Source organism: Oncorhynchus clarkii, chromosome 26 (assembly GCF_045791955.1).
Source record: "Oncorhynchus clarkii lewisi isolate Uvic-CL-2024 chromosome 26, UVic_Ocla_1.0, whole genome shotgun sequence".
NCBI lineage: Eukaryota > Metazoa > Chordata > Actinopteri > Salmoniformes > Salmonidae > Oncorhynchus > Oncorhynchus clarkii.
The window spans coordinates 19,663,850-19,675,502 of NC_092172.1; the positions used below are offsets into that span (position 1 = coordinate 19,663,850).

General features: G+C 39.9%; 3 non-coding genes across 3 annotated transcripts; all 3 read left to right on the top strand.

Annotated features, from left to right (window-relative positions):
- The first annotated feature begins 7,668 nt into the window (after positions 1–7,668).
- On the top strand, positions 7,669–7,741 carry trnar-acg (transfer RNA arginine (anticodon ACG)). Its single transcript has one exon. It is a non-coding gene; the product is annotated as a tRNA-Arg (tRNA).
- A 1,541-nt stretch (positions 7,742–9,282) lies between these two features.
- trnar-acg (transfer RNA arginine (anticodon ACG)) lies at positions 9,283–9,355 on the top strand. Its single transcript has one exon. It is a non-coding gene; the product is annotated as a tRNA-Arg (tRNA).
- Positions 9,356–9,843: 488 nt separating this feature from the next.
- Positions 9,844–9,916, top strand: trnar-acg (transfer RNA arginine (anticodon ACG)). Its single transcript has one exon. It is a non-coding gene; the product is annotated as a tRNA-Arg (tRNA).
- Positions 9,917–11,653: the final 1,737 nt, after the last annotated feature.

Sequence of the window (11,653 nt, forward strand, 5' to 3'; positions counted from 1 at the left end):
ATCGATTGGCATCGTATTTGCACGCAGTAGGTACGCTATTATAGGCCTAGTGAGTTTTCCAGAAAAATAGCCTGTGTCTATTATGGTAAGGACTGCATGGCACTACACGTCACCTATGATCATTATAATGAAATTATATGATGATGATTATTATTATTATTAATGTCATATTATTATTGGAATCTTTAGTCTATAGGCTATTTATATATCTGGATATCATTTAGTTTCTTACCCCCCCTGGAAAAAATTATCTATTTCAAAAGATCATAGAGGATACCCACACTAACACACAATTGGGCTATTCATTCACTAATTCATTCATTTCTCACAAGGGAGTGTAAAAAACACAAGCTAAATCATGTCATCAAGTAGAACGCGTGTAGGCCTTTAGACCATCATTATTTTACCGGATTTAGTATTGTAGCTAGTCTATCTATAATGAGCCTTCTGCACATGTTTTAATAAAGACTAATCTTGTGATGAACCCACGTTTCCCTTTATCAGTGCGTCTTACGTCATAGCTTTTAATTGAAAAAGTCACGAATAATAGTGATCTTGTAAGCAATTTCCAAATAATTTCGATTTAACACATCAATAATTTAACACAACGCAATGTTGTTTGTTATTAATATAATGCAACAATTAAAATATTTACAGAAATTGACACAACTTTATTGCTATGTTACAGAATAGCCTAAATAATTGCATATTTTATGTACATGTCTTTGTATGTGGGTGACATTACACATCCTAATGTATGGATGAGGATATTCCTACAAAGCAGTTAGGTTACCAGGCTATAGGCTACATTTGAAACTGCCCAATTCCATCACACCGACTATCTTACTAAATTAATGTAGAAAATAATAAAACCAATATACCATATAAATAAAACCCCTAGCAGTATCTACATGACCAAAAGGACTGCGTTTATTTCACAAATAGGCCTATACATGTCATAGAGGCTATCTATACATGGCGATGTAGATCTATCCGCGCATTCGACTATATAAGCCTAGGCTACAGTTGATCAGATCAGACACAGGTTAAGTTGTCCCATAATTAGCCAGCTTTACTAGATCAATTCAGTCTCTTTAACACTGTATATAAATATATAAATGATGGTCAGAATTGATGGCTGCGATATGGTAAACAAAGATGAGTGTCTGCAGCTAGCGGTAGGCTATATAGCCTGAAATAAACTCACATCGACGTCTATTGAATAAGGAATCCTTACTTTTCAATGCGAGGAAATTTTTCCTGGTTCTTTTGCCATCCAATGGAGGGCGGCGCACCCGCGTGGAAGGCAGCAGTAAGGGTTCCGGTATAGGATGAGAAGCATTTGGCTAGCCTATAGAATAGGTTTTTACCGAGGAAATGAAATCAGATGATTTACCTATGAAGTGAGGACAGTACAGAAAACGATAAACGCTTCTTATCCAAAATCCGCCTTCGAAGCAGGTGGAGGCAGACAGTTTCTAAAAGGTGCTGTCGATGTTCAAACCGATCCATGTCGAATTGGTGGTTTATTTCCGAGGTTGTGAGATCCCTTAACCGTTATTTCACTTGTCTCTCGTAGATGGCATACGAGATGGTATCTCTCGACGGATTATAAATCAAAGCGTGGTCCTCCCGTGGCCCGTTAGTTTATCCATTGTGGCTCTCCTCCGTGCCTCCGTTGCTCTCACTACCCTGAGAGCATAGAGTTTTTTCTCTAAATGCTTCTTCCTCTGACAGTTCTCTCCTGCAGTGACGTCACTCCAGCAGCAAACGGCCGAGTGACCAATCACAGACAGGCTACACAGTGGGAAAGAGACACTCTAGACCTGACACATGGGCACCCACAGACAGGCCGTGATAGATGAAATCATCAGAGAACCCTATTGGCTGTACTGTGTGTGTGTGTGTGTGTGTGTGTGTGTGTGTGTGTGTGTGTGTGTGTGTGCGTGCGTGCGTGCGTGCGTGCGTGTGTGTGTGTGTCAGGTACAACAGTGAGCATACACGTGTGAGTTAATCATGCTTTGCGCGTATGCCATTTTACGAGAGAGCGCTTTTTCTATCCATGTTTTAGGCTATAGACTACTTGAGATAATATTACCGCCTGTTTATTACACTATATAAGAAAAAAATCGAAAGATTACCCCAAAAATGGTTTATTAGGGCAAGGGGTAGGCTACAATTTGATTGCACGGGTTTTATGCACGTTTGGTGACTTTTACGCAGGTTTATACCTGTGTGTGTGTGTGTATTTGTGTTTATTAGATGTACCCCCCCCCCCCCCCCCCCCCCCCCATTAACTCTGTATGAATGTTATTGGATGAGGACATACTGAGCTAGGCCCAGTATTGCCCAATCCACCTTCGGGTGTTGGTGTGGCAGATTTAAATTAAGCTAATTCGGATGAAATTAGGGTGCTAGAATAGCCCTATCATCGAAAGAGAGAGAGGGAATCTATTGAAACTGGATTTTGCCTTGTAGTTCTGTGCTTTGATACTATACGTGCTCAGTGTAAGATCTGCTCTGTGGTAGATGTGCTCAGTAAAGATGCTGTGTAGCTATTCATAATAAATTAACTATACATCTGTTGATGTCATTTCTATGTCTTTATGATATTTATTAGGCTATATTATCCTAGTTTTTTAGCATGACATTTTTTTTCTCCAACCGTTTTGGCAAACTGTCCAGGTGGGCTATGGGTTAGTGCGTGCTATGTGATGAGACGTAATCAATGCAGCTTGCTATATCTTCATTTATCAGCTGAGCTATTTAAGTCTGCGGTCTACACTTTTAGCATGAGCATTTTCTTCTCGCTAATCCCCCTTTTTACCTTCAATGCTTGGCACTCTCCATGTTTCATGTTTGAAAGCAGATATTCTACACCACAACGTTCCGGTCCAGCAGTGTATGTAGCCAATAGGCAATGACAATAGATCCGGTCCAGCAGTGTATGTAGCCAATAGGCAATGAGAATAGAGAAATACAAATACTTTATGGAGGGTAAACGATTTTTATGGTTCATAGAATGTCGTGATCTAATTTCTCTAAACTATCAAACCGATTGAAGTTTCAATTAAGTTTGCAATATCACAGCATACAAATCAATCTTAAAAAAACTATTTGGACTGTTTTGTGGGTATTCAATTTTCCCCAGGCTTGGAAGACGAAACTTATCTCTGATCTCCTCTCTCCGTTTGGCCCCAGTCGGACAGGGAAGTAGAGAAAATAATATGCAGAGATACTGTAAAAAGTGTACTTTTACCGTTTATGTATAATTTATGTACCGTTTAGGTACCATTTATGTACCATTTAGGTACCCTTTATGTACCATTTAGGTACCATTTTGGATGGTGGTCCAAACAAAGGTAATGCATGATAATAAATATCGAGCTCTCATTGATGGAGCACCTTGTAATAAAACTGATCTTAATATGTTTTGAATAGAAATACATGTATTTGCGAGACAACGGCAAAAAGGCATTAAAAGGCATACGTTATTTTTTAAAGGCTTTTTGGAGTAGGTATAATAACTGGACAGGCTTGACTGTGCATCTCGTCTAATGCAACAACAACAACAAAATTGGTACTGAAGGCATTCTAGTTTTTATTTTTGGTAAAATCATGTGGTTATACTTGTGTGAGGCAGATTGTCTTTACTTGGCTATTTACTAAATTCGATCACACACACGCACGCACAGACGCACGCACACACACACACTATATATCTTCCTCTATTATTTCTTATTTCTCGTGTTTTTATTATTTTAAATTTTTCCAATTAGTTATAATTTTTTATATTGAATACTGCACTGTTGGGTAGGGCTTTCAAGTGAAGCATTTCTAATGCCACGGACTAATGTCACGGACTAATGTCACGGACTAATGTCACGAGGGACTTTGTGGGGTTGATGGCTCAGGCAGTGACAGAACACGTCGCGGAGATAGCGGGTCAGTTCTTGACCTCTAAACCCTGGGTTTTGTTATAACAAAGTGGTGCTTTCACTGAGTCCGGTCTCTCCTTGTAGAGAGGGTAATTTAAGGTTAGGTTAAGTGCTTGTGTCTCTATAGACAGACGGATTACTAGCTTGTTAACCAATTGTGCGAGCCATTGTCAGATAATGCATTGTAAAATCGTTTATCAAAATAAAATGCCTGCAGTGATGTTACCCAGGTCAGCCTAAAAATGATCTCTTTCCATTGCCTTTATTCACACATATTAACCTGCTGAATCTCCAGATCAAATTGTTGAAATATATCCCAAATAGCAGTTTTTTGAAATCCGTAAATCGATTACATCGAATAATGCTGAAGTGCGTATAGACTTTTTAATCTTAATTTTATGTCACTGACCCGTGGTTTGACCGTGATCTGAAAAGAGAGGATGGGCCTATAAGAAATTCATGACGAGGTTTGAATAATGGTCCAACTGACTTGGGTTATACCGACATCTAGTGCTCGATTAATGTTTTTTTCATTCCTCGTGTTATCTATCATACTGTAAAGTCAATGGGATATGCTCTAGGCATAACCTCTATAACGTTTGTAATCGAAAATGCAATATATAATCTTAATTGGGCAATTAAGAGAATTTCGTAAATGTTAGGTCTATTTCAATTTGTTTCAACATTGTAATATAGGATTGCTAATTGTTTGTGTCAGATGTTTTGTAATATATCAGAAATGATGGTATTAAATCACCAAAGTTATAGTCGAGCCACAAACATCCTACTCTAGAATAGATAGTTTATATTTTATATTTCTCCCCCAATGCATATTCTCATCTTCTAAAAAAGTTTACAAACTACAATCAATGTTCTATAAGATATTTTTTCTAATATGCGAATATAATACACACTAAACCTAGGAATTAGATTCACTGCACAAAGAGTCCTTGTTTTGTTTGAAGAAGTCAAATGCAATCTTTTCCATGTTTGGTGCAGACAAGACTTTAAAATGATTTGTATAGTCCTAAATTGGCTTTGTTATTGCAGTTGGTTAGCAAATTAATGAAAGTGTTCAATACGTAACTTTAGAACTAAAGTTGTGTTCTAACAAATGGCAGTGCACAGTTTCAGAGATCAAGAATTATAGATGTTTAACATTAAATTATAATAACATGTTTCATGTGTTTTAATTTGTTTGCATTATTACATGCCTCCTTATAATAAACAATAACATGTTGATATATCATTGAGACACGCCATTTCGATGCATGTGTGTGAGTCAGTTGTTATACGTTGGTAAATTAGGCCAACAACAACAAGGTAACCTGGCAACATGTGCGTGCGTGTGTGTGTGTGTGTGTGTGCGTCTGTGTGCGTGTGTGTGTGTGCGTGCGTGTCTGTGTGTGAGAGATATTTCTTTACAATTGATTTCGTTGCGATTTTCCAGTAAGTTAACGCGCGCCACAAATGTCCGAAATAAAGTGTCTTCGACTGGTGTCTTGGATGGGTGTCAAACACATAGCCTAAGCAAGGGATGGGCAACTGGCCGCCTGCGGGCAGATCCCCATTTGAGGAGTATAGAGCAAAGTTGTTCTTTAAAATTAGTATTGATTAGGCCTATATGACACAGTATTTGACCGATCAAGCTTATTTTCCATAAGTAGAGTTCAAAACGCATACACCATTATTATGTGTCAAAATGTTATTAGTTGAGCCTCCGTATGGAATAATGTTGGGAGGAGGCTATGGGCCATTCATTGCACATCTGAAATGACTGCAGTGGGTGGGTTTATGATGGAAATAGGACGGAAATCCTACTAGAAAGTTAAACGAAACGTTCACCATTTACTTACCCCCCTCGAGTCCTCGAGTCCTTCAGTTCCGCAAGTACTCGGCATCAAGGGCAGGGAAAGAAAGGCTACAAACTTTTCCGTTTTGAATTTAGGTAAAGTCGCTCCTTCCTCCTGGAAGGATATGAGTAAAAAGGTTCTAGTCATTTGGCGCCATCTAGTGTATGAATCCATAAAGTCAAACAATTCAAATGGTAGGCTATTTGACACTAACAGTCAACAATGAATAACAAACACACTTCGATTAAACAAATGGGGGTGAAAAACAATTGATCAACAAATGGTTTCTACAAACGTATGTTCCATAATATGCATACAACATTTGATGACCATCAGCAAATTAGGAAAAGGGCAGCACAGGCTGGATTGCAAATGTTCGTAAATGCTTGCAAAACATATCTGCTTTCCAGACCTGAACTTTTAGTTCGGTCTTTTGTCCATTTATTAGCAGCAAATATTAAAATAACAAGAATTAGATACTGGCAGATGTAATTACCACCTGCCATATCATAGTTCCAAAGGGTTAACATTGAGCAAGAATAGTATGCTCTCCTTACCTATGCATCCCTAATTACTGGTCACCTGTGTGTCTATATAGGCCTACATGTGACCATGACCCGTGACCCAACATAGTGCCCTCTACTGTAGGACTAGCCTAGAAATTAATTGGAATATACAAAGACAGACAAACCATAGACAGCACAACACAACAACTATATAACAACTATATACGTAGGTCAACATGGCTCCTATAGCAGACATGGTTAACAAATCCATGTCCTTTTGTCGCTTCGTCTGAATTACAACACTTTCCACACTGCAACTCTCAGAGAACTGCTTGGCTACATGCAACAATGTGGGGCGAGCACCATTGTCTTATATCAGATAGCACGACGGCTGTCTGCACTGATCAGTTTTCATATCAAATTATTTTCTTACAGATATTTCAAAGTAGTGTGATGGATATTATTAAAACTCAGATCTACTGAAAAGCTTAGAATCCACCTATTCACTCAGAACCTAGCAGAGGGCCATGGAGATGACCTGTCTGTTAACCTGTAATTACAGCTCAGCTAACAGGAAGAGGTGCTCTTTAGGCTTGTCTGGAGAATGCTAAAAGACAGCATGTCAGTCGGTAAGCCTACAAGACAACAATATGTATTTTGCAGGTGCACAAATGTGTAAAAACCTAGTTTATGAAGCTTAGTTTAATCTACACAAAGTGTACACAACATTAGGAAACATTGCTCTTTCCTTGAAATAGACTGACCAGGTGAATCCATTTCACATTTACATTTTAGTAATTTAGCAGACACTCTTATCCAGAGTGACTTACAATTAGTGCATTCATCTTAAAATAGCTACTGTAGGTGAGACAACAACACATCACAATAGTATCAAGTACATTTTCCCAGTGCTAGTCAGTGCTAGTGGGAAAAGCTATGATTCCTTATTGATGTCACTTGTAAAGTCCACTTCAATCAGTGTAGATGAAGGGGAAGAGACAGGTTAAATAATTATTTTTAAGGCTTGAGACATGGATTGTGTATGTGTGCCATTCAGAGGGTGAAGTGTCTTTGAACCAGGTATGGCACAGTAGTAGGTGCCAGGCACACCGATTTGTGTGTGAAGAACTGCAACACTGCTTGGAATTTCACGCTCAACAGTTTCCCATGTGTATCAAGAATGGTCCACCACCCAAAGGACAAAAAATGCATCTAGGAAAATCTTTGAAGTCCCCGAATATTAACAGCAGGGTGAAACCCAATCATATAGTTGTCCGCCTCCGAAGAAATTACGCACAAGCCATGTCATTGCACGACATTACCAGGAATCAACCAATGATAAACAAGCAATGGCTTGCTAAAATCAGAAGCGGGCTTGTGGCGCAATGGATAACGCGTCTGACTACGGATCAGAAGATTCTAGGTTCGACTCCTGGCAAGCTCGTTCACTTCCTTTTTGCACCATCCATCCAAATCACAGAACGAGATTCAGTGCATTCAAATAAAAAGTATCTGCAGAAAATATCCATTGTTATCGCCAGAGGCATATGTTAGGCTAAGTAACTTTAGCTAAGTTAGCTCTTTGTTATCATTACGCAGGATATTCACAACATTTAACTACACAACACATATGCCCACCCCAAATGGAGGGCTCCATATTGCTCTGTATTTACATGATTGGTTGACAGTAGGTGGGGACGGGAGGTCCTGTTGAAATACAAACTCACCTTGACAAATTATTCGTAACAGGTCTGCTCCATGAAGCACAAGAAGTAGGAATGTCCAGACTTCTTTTTATTTAACCTTTATTTAGTTAACTAGGCAAGTCAGTTAAGAACAAATTCTTATTTATATTGATGCCTACCAAAAGGCAAAAGGTCTCCTGCGGAGATGGGGGCTGCAATTAAAAATAAAATATAAATTATAGGACAAAACACACATCACGACAAGAGAGACAACACAACACTACATAAAGAGAGACCTAAAGACAACAACCTAGCAAGCCAGCAACCCATGACAACACAGCATGGTAGCAGCACAAAACATGGTACACACATTATTGGCCACAGACAAAAGCACAAAGGGCCAGAAGGTAGAGACAACAATACATCACACAAAGCAACCACAAATGTCAGTAATTGTCAATGATTGAGTCTTTGAATGAAGAGATTGAGATAAAACTGTCGAGTTTGAGTGTTTGTTGCCGCTCGTTCCAGTCGCTAGCTGCAGCGGACAAAAAAGACGAGCGACCCAGGGATGTGTGTGCTTTGGGGATCTTTAATTTAACAGAATGTGACAGGCAGAACGGGTGTGGATGGGGGCTGCAGTAGGTATCTCAGATTGGGGGAGTGAGGCCTAAGAGGCTTTTATAAACTCAACTCTAACATTAACCCTAACACCTAGTCATGTTAATGTTAGCCAGCTAGCTAACATTAACATCTAGCTAGAATTCGTAACATATCATGTTTTCCAAATTTGAAACATGTTGTACATTTAGCAAATTCATAATATATCATACAAATGTGTTATTGGACATGCACAAATTAATACATACCATACGAAATGTAACATATCATACTAAATGGAACATCTTCGGATTTAGGTACAGAATAATACGAAATGCTCTGAAACCAGGTTGTAAATCGAGCTCTGTCTGTACCACACAGCTTCCCAAATTTTGTAACAATGCTGAGGGCTCCATTAAGCTCCGCAATGAGATGATTGGTTGACGGTAGGTGCTGGCGGTACGTCCTGTAAAAATACAAACTCCCTTCCTTCACAACAGCTCTGCTGTGCTCCACGAAGTATGAATTCCCTGATTTCTGCAGAAACTGCATCACAGTAAACACTGTATGGCTATTGTAGACGCTGGATTGACCATGCTGCTAGCTTTATGCTAACCAATCACATACAATTTCACTACAAATCGTTTACCTGGAATTGACCAATTAAAAAATCGCTGGTATGCCAATTTGTATCATCAGCGGGCTTGTGGCGCAATGGATAACGCGTCTGACTACGGATCAGAAGATTCTAGGTTCGACTCCTGGCAAGCTCGTTAATTTTATTTTTGCACCACCACGGAAACTATGCCAAGAGAGGCATATGTAATGCTAAGTAGCGTTAGCTAGCTACAGTAGCTAACGTTAGCATTATTCTAGAGTCTTTGTAATCATCACGCAGGCAACTCAGTTGCCAACCCAAAATTGGGGCCCGGGCTGCTGTACTGAGTGAGATTAAACGTTCAGAACATTGCCCATATTTCAGTAGGAGGGGGTTGAAATGTTATGGGGGTGCCCGGTTATCAGCACATACCCTAATTTAACCGTAAACCTTTAACCTAACTCCTGAACTTAATTCTATAACCTTAATCCTAACCCCTAACCTAGCTAACGTTAGCCAGCTAGCTAACGTTATCCACCTAGCTAGAATTTGTAACATATCATACGTTTTGCATATGCATATCATACGCTTTGCATATGTACAGTAATTGACCAGTAAATTAAGAATTACAAAATAGCTATTTTGGCAGCACATGCCAGTACTGGGCTTGTGGCGCAATGGATAACGCGTCTGACTACGGATCAGAAGATTCTAGGTTCGACTCCTGGCATGCTCGTACATTTTTTGCCCCTTAAATTGATCCAGGATCGTGAGATCAGTATTATAAATCATTGTGTGCTATATTTGCCTCTGTAGCAGCAAAACTCATTTATAGACTGTGTGCGGTGGCATGTGATGTCAAATTCTCCTGTCCTATCTGGTGTACTGTGTGATAATTTACTAACATTTATTTATAGGGTGCACCCTCTATAACCACTGTTGTTATTATTTGACCCTGCTGGTCATCTATGAACATTTGAACGTCTTGGAATAATTTTATTTAACCTTTATTTAACTAGGTAAGTGAGTTTAGAACAAATTCATATTTTACAATGACGGCCGGCCAAACCCTCCCCTAACCCGGACGACGCTGGGCCAATTGTGCGCCGCCCTATGGGAATGAGCTGGCCTTAATGGCCATGTATTCTTTTTATAATCTACATAAATCACAGCCATAAGAGAACTGACCAGATAGAGAGATGATTTAATTACTAGTTCCAGAATGTGGTGAAACCAGTCTAATTGGAATGAGTGGCAGTAGAGGCATAATCCTGATTTGACTTATGCAGGAAAATAAAAGGCATGTGATACATCAGAAAAAATATAATCATTGTCAACCTAAGATAGTCATAACTATAAATACAGTTTATATACCAATTTTCTGTATAAATAGTCTCTAAAATACACTATATATACATAAGTATTTGGACACCCCTTCAAATGTGTGGATTTGGCTATTTCAGCCTCACCCGTTTCTGACAGGTGTATAAAATCAAGCACAACGGCATGCAATCTCCATAGACAAACATTGACAGTAGAATGGCCTTACTGAAGATCTCAGTGACTTTCAACGTGGCACCGTCATAGGATGCCACCTTTCCAACAAGTCAGGTCGTCAAATTTCTGCCTTGCTCGAGCTGACCTGGTCAACTGTAAGTGCTGTTATTGTGAAGTAGAAACGTCTAAGAGCAACAACAGCTCAGCCGCGAAGTGGGAGACCATACAAGCTCACAGAACGGGATGCCAAGTGCTGAAGCGCATTGTGTGTAAAAATCATCTGCCCTCTGTTGCAACTCTCACTGCCGAGCTCCAAACTGCCTCTGGAAGCAACGCCAGCACAATAACTGTTTGTCGGGAGCTTCATGGGAAACATGGGAAACATGGGTTTCCATAGCCGAGCAGACGCACACAAGCCTAAGATCACCATGCGCAATGCCAAGCATCGGCTGGAGTGGTGTAAAGCTCTTTGCCATTGGACTCATTCTCTGGAGTGATGAACCATGCTTCTGGCAGTCCTACAGACGACTCTGGATTTGGTGGATGCCAGGAGAACTCTACCTGCCCCAATGCATAGTGCCAGCTGAGAAGTTTGGTGGAGGAGAAATAATGGTCTGGGGCTGTTTTTCTTTTTTCGGGCTAGGCCCCTTAGTTCCAGTGAAAGGAAATCTTAACGCTACAGCATATAATGACATTCTAGACGATTCTGTGCATCCCACTTTGTGGCAACAGCTTGAGGAAGGCCCTTTCCTGTTTCAGCATGACAATGCCCCCGTGTACGAAGCAAGGTCCATACACAAATGGTTTGTCGAGATTGGTGTGGAAGAACTTGACTGGCCTGCACAATGCCCTGACCTCAACCCCATCGAACACCTTTGGGATGAATTGTAGCGCTGACTGTAAGCCAGGCCTAATCGTCCAACATCAGTGCTCAACCTCATTAATGCTCTTGTGCCTGAATGTAAGCAAGTCCCCT